Source organism: Lepidochelys kempii, chromosome 10 (genome assembly GCF_965140265.1).
Source record: "Lepidochelys kempii isolate rLepKem1 chromosome 10, rLepKem1.hap2, whole genome shotgun sequence".
Classification (NCBI taxonomy): Eukaryota; Metazoa; Chordata; order Testudines; family Cheloniidae; genus Lepidochelys; species Lepidochelys kempii.
The window spans coordinates 26,344,739-26,363,391 of NC_133265.1; the positions used below are offsets into that span (position 1 = coordinate 26,344,739).

Sequence of the window (18,653 nt, forward strand, 5' to 3'; positions counted from 1 at the left end):
TAGTTGGTGTTGGTCCTGCTTTGAGCAGGGGATTGGACTAGATGACCTCCTGAGGTCTCTTTGAACACTAATCTTCTATGATTCTATAGTGTCTGCCACAATAGAACTCTGATCTCCATCAGGGCCTCTATGCACTATTGTAATACAAATAATTAAAAATTATTAAAAGGGAAGATGATGAAACATGAATTTTCAGCAATACTCTGAATGTGTTGATCATAGGGTAAAGTCCTGGTCTCACTGATGTCAATGGAAGTCCTGTCATTGACTTCAGTAACGACAGGATTTCACCCATGGTATTTTAAAGCTTGACAAGTTAGAGAGATGGTGGAGCAAGAAGTTTGTTCTTCTAATCAGTCCACAGGGTTCAGTGACATGGAAGAAGCTGTCCTAATAGAGAGGTGGTATTTGTGAGACACCATGCTTGAATGATTGATATTTGATAATTGATATTCTGTTTCTTATCTGTGACCATATCCATTCTCTGAAGATGAAATGGGATACAGAATAGCCACACCTATATTTATTTTCTCTGTGTTCAGGCTTTCAGGACAATGCCAAACCCCCTTGAAAATAATGAACTAAGGGCATGTGTACATTGTCTCACCATTCAGACTAAGGGGGTGTGAATAGCAGCGCACACCAAAGTGCTACTCTGTAACTCCCTTGTGTGGATGCTGTGGGTGCAAACTTAAAGGTCCTGAATGCACCCTAATGTAGTCAATGGAATTCTGAAGAGGACTACATTAGTGCGCACTGAGGACCTTTAAGTTCACGCCCACAGCATCCACGTGGGGCAGTGACAGTGCAGCACTTTGGTGTGCACTGCTATTCACACTCCTTTAGTCTGAACGGCAGGACAGAGTTACACCCAGCCTTGAACATGTCCTCCTTCAAGCTCTCTTTGCTTGGAAACGAAAGTGAACTCTTTCACTGAGCCATGGGCACTCCCTCTCGACCAACTGTGCATCTCTGGGGGAATTAGAGATTTCATTTTAACAACATCTAGCTATATAGGCAGAATATGCTACACCCTTCTTTTGTGCACATTTAACGTTGATCTTACTGATATCTGCCAAGTGAGTCTGTGTTCTGTTATGCTATCTGATTTGCTTATGAAAGAGCACATTAAAAGAAAATTGCCTACCCATAACCTCAGAGGTGAAACATCAAAATAAATCTAACAATAGTAAGTACTGGTAATTGAATTTTTGAGCACAGCTCCTCAGTATTTGAGGAAATGCATCACGGTTTGCCAATAGTGGCACATTAGATGCCATAGCTGAGATTTTAAAAAGTGGCTATGGAATTTGGGTGCTCAATTTGAGATACCTTAATTTGAGACTTTCTTCAAGAGCTTAGCACCACCTCTGAGAGATGGGTCCCTGTAAAGGTATGTGCATCTTGCCACCAAAAAATTGACAAACACAAACTCATTAGTTCTTTAAAATCTTGGCCTCCATATTCTGTGTTGCAGTAGATGGCTTTAATACATCTCTGAGTGTGTTTTAGAGAACTAAATGATTTATCAAGATTTTAACATCATGGACAGTAATGGAATATATGCCATATTATAGATTACCACCTTGAAGAAATACTCATCTCATTACTAGCAACCATTCAGCAATGGTTATGTGCCAGTTATATTTTCTTTCTGTCTATTATGAAACCTGCATAGCAGAAACACTGAGCTGCTACCAACAAGCTTCTTGTCAGCAGCACATGGAATGGTGATCCTCTACCAGGGTCTGATCCTGCACCTACTGCAGCATATGGCAAAGTTCCCACTGAGTTCAGTGAAAGAGGATCAGACTCTGAGGCCAGGTCTACACTACAGACCACTACAGCAAAGCTGTACCACTGCAGCTGCGGCGCTGTAGGGTCTCCTGTGTAGCCGCTCTATGCCGATGGGAGAGAGCTTTCCCCTCGGCATAATTAAACCATCCCCAACAGCAGCGGTAGCTATGTCAGTGGGAGATGCTTTCCTGCTGGTGCTTCTATCAGTGTAACTTTCGGCAGTCAGGGGTGTGTTATTTCACACCCCTGACCAAAAAATGTTACTGACAAACGTGGTCATGTAGACATAGCCTTAAACACTCCTGCCAAGGCTTTTGCAAGAATGGTACGAAACCAAAGTCATAAAGACTCTTCATCTCATTATGATTCCAATCCTGCAAGTGATTCTGCAGTGATCTGCCTATGTGGTTCTCGATGTAGGATGGAAGCCTAAAATAGCAAACTGAGATTATGTAAGACTTCCCTCTTCTCCCTCTGCAAGACACTAATGCCTCATACAGGGTTGCTTCAGATCAGTTTAAAAATCTTTCTATTTGGAAATCTCTTAGGAATGCTTTAATAAATGAACATAAGAGACCTCTTGAAGATCATGATATACTGAGAAAGTTCCAAGTCTAGTTTTAGTCCCAAAGATACTGTAGTGGCTGGAAAGTGGTAAATGATTTTGATTATCCATAGACAAAAAAAAACCTAATTTGTGCCTCAATTTCCATCAATCTTAGTAAGACCTCTGATGCCTTGATACTGTTTTATTGGCTAGACTAATGAATACCAGTATCAGTTCCTTTGTCCTCAGTTGATTTAAAAATTATTCACATCCTGTTCTCAGTATTTCAAAGCTAATGATCTGATTTCTGCAACCAGATTTATTGCAGAGAGAATTCCACTGAAGTTTCCCTTCTTTTTCTTTCTTAACCCACAGTATTTTACCTAACACCACAAATGAGGAAACTGTTGGAAGTCTGTTACAACAGCACCATTGAGTCTGCTGCAGTTTCTCAGACTAGGTCTTCTGGAAGTTATAAAAAAAGTAATTCAGGCTGGAATTTGGTAGAAGAGGTGCTAGCGATCGAGACAGTTTATCCCCCTTCCTTCTCCCCCTCAAATAATCACCCTCAACTATCATTCCGTTCATTTCAGGTCCTGGAAATGCTGATGATCACAACATACATAACAACATTTGGGCCTGGAATTTTCAGTGACCAATCAGATTCTCACTTTGGCAGTTATTCTTGCCACAAAGTAAGGCCTGATCCTGCGAGTGATTTTGCACGGTAAAAGGGTCCACGCTAGTGGACCTGATCACGTATGCTGTACTTGATCACTGGTACCATCAAAGCCTAGAAACACAGAACTCAGCAGAATTATTCCAAAATAAAACAAAAGAAAAACAACACAAAAACCTCTCAAATAAATAAGAGCAATGCAATGTTACCTACTAAAAGAAGCTCATTCCTGAAATGCATTGTTCATAGTCTGACCCCTGCATGTGTGTAGGGCCTCCCCTTTCATTGCTGCCCCCCATTTCCAACACATTACAGGACCAGGACACAATTTATCATAGGACAAATCCTGCTCGCTTTACTCATGCAAGACTCCCATTGGCCCTATGTGTTTGTCTGTCTATACTATTTAAAAAAAAAAATTAAAATGTGCTTTCACTAGGAAAAGTAGAGCTAGGAGAACAATACCCAGCATATAATTTATATGAGAGATTTCACCTCTTCCGCTGGTAATAAATAGCTCATGAACAGACCATTATTTTCACACATTAATTTTGTATTCAGAATTATTTGCAGAACAATTTCTGCAAATAACTTTTGGCTTGTAACTCTTTTACAAGCAGCTTGATGTGAGTATTTAAATCTGAGCTGTATGATTTCACAGGGATCACGAGGTATGTTTCTGCTTCCTGACTGGATAAAGATTACTGCTAGAATTAGGTATCTGGTGCAAATACCAGTGAGTATGACTGACTTGAAGGGGGCTCTGTGCTGGCACAGGGGTTCACACAAGTGGGTCAGATTGCACAATACAAGCCTAGAATGTAAATAAAATTAACTTTGAGGGGGGAAAAAGTCTCTTTCTTTTGCTTTTAGCAGAGGACATTTGGAGTCCATTTTCTTGCATATAAAAAGCAAAGTAAGAAGATATCTGAATCATTAACTGTGCACTCTGTTGTTCCATTTCTTTTTAATTTCTGCTATATTATATCCCACACCACATAATTCCAGTATAACAATTCCAGCTTTTATCCGTTACTTAAAATAATTACCTTAAGAAATACTTGGAAGCATTAGATTTGCTTCCAGTGGAGATTCTGATGACTATTTCTTAATACCAGCTCATTTCATTATCTCTCTCCACAGCACGCTTCAAGTGCCCTAAACTAATGTTGTTTAACAATTATTATGGACGAACTTACACGTGTATTCAATTACTCACTCTAGATATGAAGAGGCTTCCCTACTTTGTACATATAGGAAGAGGCAATTCCTCCCTCTCAAGCAGTACACCAGGGGTCTTAACAATACAGTGAATTAGTAATTGGAAGAGTTTTGCAATAAAGCCATCTCCAACCTTCCTCAGAGAAATGAGACAAATTGCTCAAATTGCTCATTGCTCAAATTGCTCACCTGTTGCTTTATTTGATAGTCTCATATCTCCACGACAGTAAAGGCATCTGAATATCTCAGGAAGGTTTGGCTTGAACTCACAAGGTATGAGGGGCCTGAGACTGATCTCATTTATATTAACGTAAATCCAGAGTAACTCCACAGAAAGTTGGACATTCTGGGCACTGCCATGCACATAGCAACTGAAAGATAGGGTTATTCTGCATGTGCCATTTTCCCCAATTGGCCCTCCAAGTTTGTATAGTAAAGCTAGCTTCCTTCTGAAACCTGGGGCTCTTACCAGTGGAGCTAATAGCAGCCACAGTGGAACACCATACTGAGTTGTATGTAGTTAGTGGCAGCAGACATACTGGCTGAGGGGGATTAGTGGGAAGAGACTATACAAAGGGATTGATTGTAGTTTTGTGGGAATCTGTGTTTGTGGATACAGTACCGCATATAATATCTGTCTGAGGTCTCGCTATTGGGCCGAGAACCTGATCCTACATTTGTGTCCTACTGACTTCAGTGGGACTCGACATGGGTACAATAGGGCATCCGGTTAGATCACAGCGCAGGGCTCTAAGTGCTGAAAAAGGTTAGTATGGCAGTGCCCATACAGAATGGGACAGAAAAGTCTGTTTCTCTCTCCCTGGGTTTTAACACTCTTTAGTGGGACTTTATAATTCTACGGGGGTTTTGTTGTGTGCCATATTATTGGTGTCAGACAATTCTATTGCCCAGTTTCAGAGCCAAGAGAACGATGAGCCGAGAAATTGGAGGGTAGAATACAACAAAGCCTTGTGGCTGTTTTCACATGGTTATATTCTTTATGAATGGTCACTTATGGCTTAACAACCACTGTTGCTGCCTTTGAAATAATTTACATGCCATTCTTTTCCAGCAGTTGTCATTGTTAACCTCTTCTAACCAACCATTTTTTCCCTCAGGTTGTTTAATTATTGGAGGATAAGTGGTACTAGTGAGGGATTCACAGGGAAAAAGTAATTAGTATTTCCATCTATCTCTGTGAAAGAAAGTATTATTAATTAATTAAGAAGGATTTTTTAAAAAATCTACAATAGAGATATCTACAAGGGTCACATTTGCTCTGAATGCCTCTTTGACAGGTACCCATTTATTATTTTAACAAGCCAAGATTGTCTGCATCTTCAATCACAGGAGGTCAATCCTTCATTTCTGTCAAACCTTTGATAACTAAAGTGTCTGTATTAATAACTAAAAGCTGAAAGAACAAGCTAAGATAGCTACAGTAGGGGGTCACATTGCTTGAAATTGCCAAGTAGCAGCTAGTTCGTTTTGCACGAAGAAAAGAGTTAATCATTGTATACAGTTGCAGTAATTATTTTTAGACGTGCTTTGGCATAACTCTGCTACCCACTGGACCTTTACCTCCAAGTAAGCCCTTTTCTATAATAGCAGTTCACGTCTAGAAAGAAAGAAAAGAGAATGAATGTGTGTGGGATAAAAGTGTTGACCTGGGCAGGGCTTTCCTAATGAGGGTACATCTTTGTAACCACAGGCGCATGTTAGTCCACACTTATAAATAACTGGGACAGCCACCAGGCTCTTTTGTCTAGGGCACTGTTTAACTGACATGTGTCCCAGCGAGAGGGCTCATTGTTGGAATCATCCCCCAAAAGGAGGAAGTGGCTGAAGAACATTTAGATTTAGAGTATCCTTGCTACGCATTTTTCCTACTTTTAACTAGAGGGCTTGTGTGAGCATCCTACCCTTAGTCTGCACCTGATTAATAACTGAGAAAGGAAAGTTCCAGATGAGTTTTCCTGATGCACACGAAGAAGCAGCTTGGCTTAGTGGATAAAGTCCTGCACTTGAACTACTCAAGAGACACAGGTCTGCCACTGACTGCTGGATGGCCTGGGGTAAGCCATTTTGCCTTTCTGTATCTCTGTTTCCTCAGGATAGTGGCAAGGATCTATAGATGAAAACCACTAAAACAGCTAGGTATTATTTTCCTAAACATTTTCTAGGTGAAAGTGACATTTTTTCATCTTTTGGTATATGCAAAGACATAACTCTGCCATACCAGTGTCACTTATTCTTTTTTTTAAAATGATAGTAGCACCCAAAATATGCTAAGCACAGTACAGCTGTGTAAGAAGAGACAGTCCATGCCCTGAAGAATTTACAGCATAGAAGGACAAAGACAAATCAAAGGGTTGTTCAGCTGCACTATGGTGAGAATGGATTGTTGGTTAGCTTTTCAAAAGAGGCAGAGCACTCTCAGATCCCACTGATCTCATTGTAGGTTGTCAGCACCTCTGAATATCAGACCACTCATTTTCAAGTAACGTGTGGTAATTTTGGTGCAGGCAGAAAGATCCTACTTATTATACACATAGGCCTCCTACTTAACCCTGAAAGGAAGAGGACTCTCTGTATTCACATCTGAAAGAGATAGCTGCTGGGATACAAACAAAAGCACCTATATTTACTCAGCTGACTATGCCACTAAAATCTTCTCTTTAAACGTGCACTGAGTAAACCCCACCAGATTTGGAATTCCGGTGTAGTTTGGAGAAGCATCCTAGAGTTTTGCATCACCACTACTCAAACTTCTCAAAACTGCAAAGCTGACATGGAAATTTCTCAACAAGAACCTTTCTGAGGAAATTGACAACATGCCCGGCTCTGGCCCTGCAAATGCAAAGGGCACAAACAATCTGATATTTCAGAATCTTAAGAGAGTTTCAGTTCTAGAAATGGATAGAGCTTCATTGGGGTTTGATTGTATTCAAATTGGACTACCCCAGCTTGGACTCAGCACCAGTTGTGCTGCATGAAAGGGATCCAGTGGAAAGAGAACACCCTTGCTAGCATACAGCTAAGCAGCATTTTCTTCTTCTCATGCCTGTCACATTCCCTCTTCCTTTTATTTCCATGTTTTTGTTTTCTCCTTCACTTCACTCTATGGCAGCAAATAATGCAGAATACTAATGTAGCTCTAACTCTTTCATTTACAGATCATTTCTCCACACACAAGTGCTCAGTTTTTCCAAGTACAAATCAAATCAGGTTACCTTAATTACTCAGGAGTTTTTGAGTTGTTCTGAGGTGCTGGCCTTTTGTTATCCCTAAGCCCCTTTACTAGACGGAGTAAGATCTATGTAGTCTTTCAATGCTTTTCTTTCTCAGTGTTAGCAGAGAGGAATTCTTGTCAGAAGTAATTCTGTTTGCCTGAACAAGGAGTTTCAGGGTGACATTATTTTAAAGCCAGTGGATGAATAATAATCCTTCCAGGTGATTGCTTTGCGAAGAATATAATAAAGGAATATTTAGTGACTTTTTCACCCAATTTACTGTTTCGTGGAATATCATAACAGAATTTAGACAGGTTAGCTGTGAACACAGATTCTGGCTTCTTTTTCAAGTAAATTGGTAGCACATTATTAGAAAAATTCACAGAGGGAAATGCTAATGGTGCAGCAGTGCTTACGTTTTATATGAGCCAGATTATGACTAGATACATAGAAAAAAAGAGTGGGAAATCTGCAGCTGAGAAGAGCTTAGTGCATAGTTATTTTCTCTCACTCACCAAATGACTCCTGGGTTGGAAGGATTTAAAACAGAAAGTGAATGATAAAAAATGCTGACTGTGGCTAACCAAGCAGAATTAACATTGCCAGGAGAGATGCGCCAGACTTGTGTGGACCTTGAAATGAGTGCTTTCTAAACAGTATGGCCCCTATTTAAAAATAGCAACTGTTACTTACAAGGAAAAGCAAAGTAAGTTTCATTTCCGATTCAGCAGACTGGCTCACCCCTCCCCACATCCAAGAGCTGGCAAAATGGCACTTAAACTACAGAATTTCACAGTCCTTTTTCTGGTGCCAGATTTTGCCAGAGGAGATTGCTTTGGAGAGCAAGCAAGATATATGTCCTCCTAAACTGCTAGGCATTCAAGCTTCTCCCTTTTTTGAAATGCAGGAGAAAAGTAATATTCACTGGTCAGCACTGCAAGTTCCACTGGCCTATAACAGCACATTATTTAAGCCCTGATTCACCAAAATGCTTAAGCACATACTTAACTTTAAGACCATCCCTATTCAGCAAAGCATTTAACCATGTGTTTAAGTCCTGTTGACTTCAAAGTTTAAAGTTAAGCAGGTGCTTCTGTGCATTGCTAAATTTGGGCCTTAAACTGTAAGAATGGGATAATTTGGCTCATTATACTTGGGGAACGACACAATGCCCTTGAACATTAAACTTGCTATCTATTTGCATACAGATGCACACACAGTACTGGGTTCTGCTTTCAAAGAATTCTGTAGCTATCAAACTACACAAGGATCCTTAGAGATTACCCAACTGCAATTATGCTCCAAAATAGATTTGGCGGCATCACCTACATGCCATCTCAGTAAGTCCAGCTGCACTGAGCGAACACATTTGCTCAGGTTCTTCCATTGCCCTTGAATGTGCTTTGGTTTCACTTGCTGCATAAAATACTGTTAGATATGAGTTTATGAGACACCCACTCCCAGTAGTAAAATAAACCTCTCTTGTAACAAGGAAGTCCTCTGGAACTTGAGTTCTTTCCATGAAATCATGGTTTGTGCCCACACATTGCTAAAGGTCTTGCTGGAGCACCCTGAAGTACCTTTCTACATAGAATATCCCCTGCTGGGATCTCTTCTAGCCAGATTAATGATGTGATGCCTTTCTGCTGTTCTTGGTTTCAGTGAGCATTAATTTGTGATTAAACTCTTTATTACTGTTTAAAGACAGACACTGCATAAATAAGCTGTACATTTCCACTGCTCACTCTCAAAAAAAGCTTCTGATTTGAAATGCAAGGAACTGAAATCAGAGTTACAACACTGAAATTCCTAATCGAGGAAGGTCTAAGTGCCTGGTTGTCACTTAAGTATTCTTGCATGGTTCACTGATGTGCTCCGATACTCATTTTCTCTATGTCAAGTGTACATTTATTATGTTAATGCTGAATCATCATAATAAGAGTGGCCATACTGGGTCAGACCAATGGTCCATCGAACCCAGTATCCTGTCGCCTGAGAGCAGCCAATGCCAGATGCCTCAGAGGGAACAAACAACAGGGCAATCATCAAGTGATCCATCCCCTATCATCTGCTCCCAGCTTCTGGCAGTCAGAAGCTTAGGACACCCAGAGCATGAGGTTGCATCCCTGATCATCTTAGCTAATAGCCATTGATGAACTTATTTAATTCTTTTTTGAACCAGTTATAGTTTTGGCTTTCACAACATTCCCAGGCAATGAGTTCCCACAGGTTGACTGTGTGTTGTCTGAAGAAGTACTTTCTTACGTTTGTTTTAAACCTGCTGCCTATTAATTTTATTGGGTGACCGGGGTTCTTGTGTTATGTGAAGGGGTAAATAACACTTCCTTATTCATTTTCTCCACACCCATCAATTTTATAATCCTTAATTATAAGCTCTCTTAGTCACCTCTTTTCCAAGAAGAAAAGTCCCAGTCTTTTTCATCTCTCCTCAGATGGAAGCAGTTCTATAGCCTTCATAATTTTTGTTGCCCTTCTCTGTACCTTTTCCAAATCCAATATATATCTTTTTTGAGATGGGGCAGTCAGAACTGCATGCAGTATTTAAGGTGTGGATGTACCGTGAATTTACATATTGGCATTATCATATTTATGGTCTTATTATCTATCCCTTTCCTAACATTGTTACCTTTTTTGACTGCCACTGCATATTGAACAGATGTTTTCAGAAGACTATCCACAATGACTCCAAGATCTCTTTCTTGAGTGGGAACAGCTAATTTAGACCCCATCATTTTGTACGTATAGTTGGAAAACATAATCCCAATATGCATTACTTTGCATTTATCAACACTGAATTTCATCTGTCATTGTGTTGCCATGTCACACAGTTTTGAGAGATCCCTTTGTAGCTCTTTTCAGTCTGCTTTGGACTTAACTATCCTGACTAATTCTGTATCATCTGCATGCTTTGCCACCTCACTGTTTACCCCTTTTTCTAGTTTACTTATGAATATGTGGAACAGCACTCTTACCAGTACAGATCCGTCGGGGGTATTGCTATTTAACTCTCTCCATTCTGAAAACTGACTATCTATTCCTTCCCCTTTCCCCATCCCTGTCTTTTAACTAGTTACTGATCCAGAAGAGGACCTTCCCTCTTATTCCATGACTGGTTACTTTGCTTAGGAGGCTTTGGTGAGAGACCTTGTCAAAGATTCTCTGAAAATCCAAGTACATTACATCCATTGGGTAACTTTTGTCCACCTGTTTGTTGACCTCCTCGAAAAATTCTAATAGATTGTTAAGGCATGATTTCCCTTTACAAAAGCTGTGTTAACTCTTCCCCAACAAATTGTGTTCATCTGTGTTTCTGATCATTCTGTTCTTTACTATAGTTTCAACCAATTTGCGTGGTACTGAAGTTAGGTTTACTGACCTGTAATTGCCAAGATTACCTCTGGAATCTTTTTTTTAAAAATTGGCATCACATTAGTGATCCTCCAGTCATCTGGTACAGAAGCTGATTTAAGTGGTAGGTTATATACAACAGTTAGTAGTTCTGCAATTTCATATCTAAGTTCTTGCAGAACTTTTGGGTGAATACCATTTTGTCCTGGTGACTTATTACTGTTTAATTTCTTCCAAAACCTTCTTTATTGACACTCAACCTGTGACAGTTTCTCAGATTTGTCATCTACAAAGAATGGCTCAGGTGTAAGAATCTCCCTCACATCCTCTGCAGTGAAGACCAATGCAAAGAATTCATTTAGCTTCTCTGCAATGGCCTTGTCTTTCTTGAGTGCTCCTTTAGCACATCGATTGTCCAGTGGCCTCACTGATTGTTTTGAAGGCTTCCTGCTTCTGATGTACTTAAAAATCATCATCATAACTGACTAAGCCTGGGATTTTCAAAGAGGCCAAACAGAATTAGGCACTCAGCTCCCTCCACCTGTTTTGAAAACCCCAATGTTGGGTAATCACAATTTTTTTTTAAAGGAAACTGTTAGTGCCTGCAATTTTTATTCCATTCATCCTGGAAAGTTTGGGAATTGAACCCAAGACCTCTCACCCCAAAAACCATACACATATGCCTCCAGGCCATCTGTATTGTTCATATCTGATTAAGGTCCCTGTTGAAGTAGTTCCTTTTTAATTGACACAACTGGGGTAGCCCAGACAGTTATTATGATGTCTTGATTGCTGTTTATGTGTTCACTCTATTGTAACTTGCATGCGTTAGGTTGGTACTAGTGCTGGAGAGAAGAAAACTAATTTAGTTTTAAAGGGGACGTGAAAGTTTTAAGGTAGTTTAATGTTTTGGTAAAACTATAATGGTTGGGAAAGTTGGACTATCAGAGTCAATAAAAAGCATTAATTCTGATAATAACTCAAGCCTTAACTCCCTCCAATTCAAAGAAACACCCTTTCTCCGATGTACAGTATAAATGCTCTTCATACCACAATTGATGACAGCCAATAGAAAAGATACATTTTTCATTTGTACCCCATTGAGATTTCACACCATAAAGATCAAATCTGTAGATAGTTATTTACCCATATATAAACTGACTTGTTCAGCGATGAGGAGTCATCTACATTTTATCCATTTATGCCGTTCCCTAAACTTTATAGGCCAGATCCACAGCTGCTGTCAATGACCTCAGTGAAGCCGTGCTGAGTGACATGAGCAGAGGATCTGGATCTGATATAGTAGATGGATGACTGTCAATATTACACAGTCCGTAGTGCCAAGATACCACTCTGATGGATAGAGTATGGAGCAGAGGAAAAGAGTGGAGGTGGAGAAAGATGCATGAACCAGGTCTTTGTCTGGATTTCTGGACAAATACAGCTCTTGACTTCTTGCAAGCTATTGGCTATGCCTTTCCAAATCTCAGTGTTCCAGCTGCATGGGGCTCGGGAAGGCACGTCAGCAGCGGAGCTTGCTGTGTAGCTGCCGCTCCTTTCCCTTTGTTTTGGACTACATTTGTATGTTTGCTCCCCTCCATGATGCATAACAGAGGGCAGCATTTGACCCCAAAAGAACATAATCTGAGTGACATTCCAAAGAACTGTTTTAAAATCTTCTCTCCAACTTCTTTATTGGATCAGTTACAGCCTCTCTGTGTTTCCTTCTGCAAACCCTACTGTAAATGTTGTTGGGTAATTAACGTGTTGAACACCAGAGCTGAACTTTCATAGGCAATTAATGGGATGGGAACAGCCCACAAAATGCATTTCAGTTTTAGTAGTGAATTGTGACTCATTCGCCATCTTGCAGAGCGGTATCAAGCATTGTGGTATCCCTAAAACAGATCAGCCCTTTGTGCTTGTTCACCTTTCCCACCCTTACCCCCTTTCCATATACCAAGGCCCCCTTTTCTGTTCAATTTTTCACTTCAGCCTTGTAAAGGATTCTGCTTGTTGGTTACTTACAATCTACATATTGTCCTTCTGCTGCATCAATAACTCATTGGCCTAGCATCTGCTTTCCACTGAGCCCAGAAAAACAGTTTTATTTTTACATCCTGTGTAACTCCTCAGGTCTCCAGAAAATCATACCCTCCATCATGATTCTAGCCCCGATGTTTGCACCCCTGCTAAGGAGGCTAGGAGCCACTTCCTAAGCCTAGATAGACAAATGCACTATCACAGCTGGGAAGGGCACAGGAGGGAGTCAGAAATGCCTCTTTGCTCCCGACTTAGGCTCAGGGGAACACAGGGGCTGCACCCCAGATACTTCCCCACAGAACAACCAGGCAGGGAAGGGGCAAGGAGGGGTGGGGAGTAAATTAACTCATGGCTCTATCACAGCTATGCACTGGCAAGTAGAATCAGCTGAAGTATGCTGCACCCCAAGCAGAGGGGTTATAAATTAGTCCCTACAGTCAGAGCCTTATGGGCAGCAAGCATGATCTAACCCTATACCTTTAGATGGGTTGAAAGCTTAGCTTAAAAACCCAAGTCCAAAGACTTATCCAGGGAACACTCATTTATTATGAAATTTAAAAGCAAAGACGCTTAACCATTTGGAAGTTAGAGGATTGTGTAAAATTTGGTTGTATGCTATCCAATGTTTATTGAGATTCCTCTGCCTGACTCAAAAATACCAGAGTTGTCTTTAAGCTGAACTTTGCAAACAAATGACTGAAATTATTACATAGTTATGGAACCTGTTCAGTCTCAAGGACACAGTATACTAGTCTGGCCAGTACAAATCCATCATGAGTTGCATATATCATAGTCGGACATTATAAATATGAAATAACATCCTCTTCAAAGTCTATATTGACAGGGGACAATGTACAAGAGAGCACCCTACTAGGCAATTTCCTGTCTTGAGAGACCATGCCAAAGTATTCCTCAAGTATTCTGAGTACATTTTTAACAGAAGCCAACCGCCACAGAACAATTTTGCCAGAACTTTGAACAGTGGCTGAAGACAAGTCTTCCCGTATAGCAAATATTGTACAGCCAGTTAATGTAATTAATGTATTTCATGATTTTGAATAGAGTTGGGAAATGTTCCCAACAATTCCGGCCCCCTTCCCACAGTACAATTTTCCTAGTAATAAGGACTTGTTACTAACTCAACATTTAGTCCAGGTTCCATTAAATTTTGTACAAAACTTTGTGATAACCTAACTCTGAACACAACTGGGCCAATTTATAGTTTAATTCAAAATGGAGGTAAAACCAACAATTAATAAGAGTGGCTGCTATTCAGAAGCAAGCCTAGAGTTCAGCTGTACACAGCACAATCCAGACCTTGGTTTTAGATGGGACACTGGTCATAAAAATTTGTCTCTTTATTGTGGAAAAAAAGTGAAATGCTCTTTTTCAACAAGCTAAAGAACTGGTCAAAATAGGAAGTTTTTGGCAAAAATTTTCACAAAAAATCCACCTTATTTTTCATTGAAATATTCCACAATTTGATTTGTTTACTAGTTCTAACACAGGTATATTGTGGAATCTGAGGAAGGCCCCAACCCAGCTGCAGAATGCCATATAAAGGGTCTTTAAAAACCCTAGATCTGGCTAGGGGAAAATTCTCCAGGCACAGGAACTAAGGGTTTGTCTTCACTACTGGGGAGATCCAAGCTGCTGTAATCAATGCAGCAGGTGTTGATTTAGTGGGTCCAGTGAAGACCTGCTAAATCGACAGTAGAGCGTTCTCTCTGTTAGAGTCTGATACTCCAGCTCCCCAAGAAGAGTAAGGTAAGTTGATGGGAGAGCATCTCACGTCAACGCGGTGCAGTGAAGAATCCAGGGTAAGTCGACCTGAGCTATGTCGACTCCAGTTACGTTATTCTTGTAGCTGGAGTAGTTGACTTACCCCGGTAGTGTAGACAAGGTTGACTTAGGTTGACTTACCCCGGTAGTGTAGACAAGGCCTATGGGAGACTGCCACAGGCTGCCTTCCAGGACTCTTTCAGCCACGGGGAACATGCCAAAGCTGGGAGGGGGTGGAGCCATAGCACTCTGATGATTCTGAACAGTGCTCCTGCCCATACGCAGTGGGTGACAGGCAGCCTCCAGAACTGTGCAAGTCATACCTGGGTCCACTGTGATTTCCAGGGCAACCCAGAATTGGCAGCTTTCAAGGGACCTCAGGAGGTCATCTAGTCCAACCCCCTGCTCAAAGCAGGACCAATCCCCAATTTTTGCCCCAGATCCCTAAATGGCCCCCTCAAGGATTGAACTCATAACCCTGGGTTTAGCAGGCCAATGCTCAAACCACTGAGCTATCCCTACCCCCCCTTACTCTTCCTCCCACTCTCTGGCCTCTAAGAGGGGAAGCACAGAATCTCCAACTAAGCTGCCCTTTCTGTCTCATACATAGTGTAGGCACAGAGTCCAAAATTAGGGAATTGAATTTACAAGCACAATTCCTGACTGAGAAAATACAATAATTGCTAACAGCTAACACACAGTGGCACCTGAGATGCAAAAGTGACTAGTGATTTTGGGTACCTGGATCGAGCCACCTTAACAGGGGCCTGATTTTCAGAAAGCACTGACAGTCCACACTTTGTCCCCTTGAGGCATCCCCAGACTTTAATACTTAGTCCTGCCATGACTAGAAGGACTGGACTAGAAGACTTCTTGAGATCCCTTCCAGTCCTACAATACGATTCTATGATCCTCAGTTAACCCACAAAAATCACTACATGTGCCCTATTGAATGTGGCATATTGCAGCATTATAAAATATATTTATGCACATGAGATGAAAAAAATTCTCCTTTCCACAATCTTCCCCTGTTTAGGGTGTGTGTTTGCACATGAACATATACTCCCCAAACAAGGAACGTATGTGGAAAGGAGAAAATCTTTTCTATAGTCTACGGGATGTGATAAGATTGTGCCCCACTCTTTTCTCAGTCTCACACTGGAGGAAACACAGTTTTCTTTTAAATAAGCTTAGGGAAAAATAAAATCCATCAAGATAAAAATAAAATCCATAGAGCTGCAGCAGTCAGGCCCTGCACCACTGCATAGGCGGGTCCTGCTACAAAGCCAAGAAACAGCCAAGGAAAAAATGAATTGTCAAGCAGATGATTGTACTTAAGAGAATCCTCCTGAAGCTGGACATCTGGGTGCTTCAGATGCCAACCTTAAATCAGCAGTCAGCTTAGTGCTGGTATAGGGATGGATGGCAAAATAAGGCAAATTTTACATTGCCAAGGATGGTATGGGATGCAATGTCAAGTGAATACTGCAAGTAAATCCATTTGGCACTGTACTCTGAAAACATGCTTAAAAACAAAGCATAAATTGTGTCAAGAGAATGCCTAATCAGGGCATGGAAATGTGCTACTCTGTGCTATTGAACTTCATGAGCAAAGGGGGTCTATGCGCTTCAGAATGGCTGGGGGTAAGCAAATGGCTGCTGTGTGCTGGGATAGGCATAAAGAGAACTGAAACATTAACCTCTGCTTTGCCAGCAAGCAGCAACTGCCTTTTTCGTATGGCAGCTGTTGACTTGTTTGTTGTTCTGATAGGGAATGAATTATCAAATGAAAAAAGGACAAGAATGCTGTATTTTATCATCATACTTATTACACTTCCTATACTTCACTGCCATGACATTTTGGCACGTAATTTAATACTTCTAGTAATGTAAAAATTGTAAGAAACCTCCTTTCCTATTCACTCCCTGCCCCTCAGATTTCGGTGTCTCTTGAAATCTCAGCCTGCAACTAGGACTAGAAGAACACCAGAAATCTGGTGTGAAACTTTTTCCTCAAGGGTTTTTCCAGCTGGTTTTTGCAGACCCAAGAGATCCAACCCAAGATTTTATTTACAGTAGCTATTCAATCAAACACTCATTTATCCAGATAAAAGGAGTAGATGAAAATAATTCAAATAAACATAGTTCTGGGAAAGCAGGGAACCATCTATCTTTCTAGATAAGAATACTTCTTATATATGGCCCATCCCTTCTCTACCATAGTATCTAGGCACTCCCAGTCATTAAAGTATTTTTCCCCCCTACACCCCTGAGGTAGGAAAATATTACATCCATTTTACAGCTGGGGAACCAAAGCATGTAGACTAAGTGACTTGCTTAGGGTCACATTGGAACTCTACTGCAGTGTTCAGAATTGAACCCAGGTGTCCAGAGACAGAGGCCAGTTCCTTAACCACAAGACCATCCATCGTCGCTTCATTTTTCAGTGTACTCTAATACATATCTAATACAATGTCTCTTTTCAAATAAAGGAATTTTTCAAGTAATCAAAATTTGACTGTATGCACAATCTCTCTCAGACATTACATTGTGCAGAGACAGTTTACAGAAAGTCTCCATTGCAAACACAACATTTTCAAAGAACTGTAGCACGTGGATCCACTAAATACTGTACATATGACACCTGAGTTGATCTCAGGCAGACAGCTTACAGACCTATGAGCTCTACATTCTCAAAATAAGCCCTTGACTAGATTCCAAAGAAGTTACCACAACCAGTCAAAAATGTCAACTATACATTAATCCAGGGGTGGGCAAACTTTTTGGCCCAAGGGCCACATCTGGGTATGAAAACTGTATGGTGAGCCATGAAGGCTCATGAAATTGGGGGTTGGGGTGTGGGCTCCAGCTGGGGGTGCGGGCTGAGGAGTGGGACCAGAGATGAGGAGTTCAGGGTGTGGGAGGGGGCTCCGGGCTGGCACATGGGGGGGGGTGAGGGCTCCGGCGGGGGGTGTGGGCTCTGGGGTGCAGCTGGGGATGAGGGGTTGAGGGTACTCCGGGAGGGGACCGAGGGATTCGGAGGGCAGGAGGGGGATCTGCATTGGGGCAGGGGGTTGGGGCATGGCAGGGGGTCATGGGTACAGGCTCCTGGCGGCGCTTATCTCAAGCAGCTCCCGGAAGTAGCGGAATGTCCCCCCTCCGGCTCCTACGTGGCAATGTGGCCAGGCCGCTCTGCGTGGTGCCCTGTCCGCAGGTGTTGCCCCTGCAGCTCCTATTGGCCATAGTTCCCAGCCAATGGGAGCTGCGGGGGCAGCAGTTGGGGCAGGGGCAGCGTGTGGAGCCCCTGGGCTGCCTCTGCACATAGGAGCTGGAGTGGGGACATGCCGCTGCTTCTGGGAGCTGCGCGGAACCATGGCTTGCATGGAGCAGGGTAAGACCCGAACCCCGCTCCCCAGCTAGAGCGACAGAGAGGGGCAAGCACCAGACTCCGCTCCCTGGTGGGAGTTCGAGGGCCTGATTAAAGTGTCTGACGGACCGGATGCAGCCCCTGGGCCACAGTTTGCCCACCTGCATTAATCCCTGTTTACTTGATGCGGCAAATATTTGCAGAGTATATACACTTTCTAATAGCAGATATATTGATTTACATAATGACAAAAAGTCTGACTGCAAAAATAAGAAAATCCATAGCAAAGACAGAAAAACTTTGACTAATAATCCAACCTCAAGTCAAGCTGGCATGTCCTCCTTTGTACGATGGCAGAGTGATGACTGTGATATCAGGCTACAATTTTAGCAATATGTATTTCCTCTCTTTTGTCAATTTGTGTGTGTTGGACCCAATGGTCACCCGTAAGAACTTGCCTTCAGTCACAATGGCCAAATGCAGACATGTTGATTCATGAGTAGCATCTTACTCCATAACTAGCCCCAAGGACTTAGGTGGGAGCACATGTATAGTCAAAGTGAGTCTGAATATTGCCTTAAATAACTTTAATTCTGTATTTGCAGTATATTCTAT

At 41.6% G+C, this 18,653-nt stretch overlaps 1 long non-coding RNA gene across 4 annotated transcripts in view; it reads left to right on the plus strand.

Annotated features, from left to right (window-relative positions):
* The first annotated feature begins 5,944 nt into the window (after window positions 1-5,944).
* LOC140918356 (uncharacterized) overlaps window positions 5,945-18,653 on the plus strand; it is a 40,137-nt gene continuing 27,428 nt past the window's right edge. For 2 of the 4 annotated variants that reach the window (XR_012161157.1, XR_012161158.1), the window contains exon 1: window positions 5,962-6,319. This is a non-coding gene — a long non-coding RNA (uncharacterized lncRNA). Of the gene's footprint in view, window positions 6,320-18,653 lie in introns of all 4 variants that reach the window. The other 2 variants (XR_012161159.1, XR_012161160.1) reach the window with 2 other exon arrangements.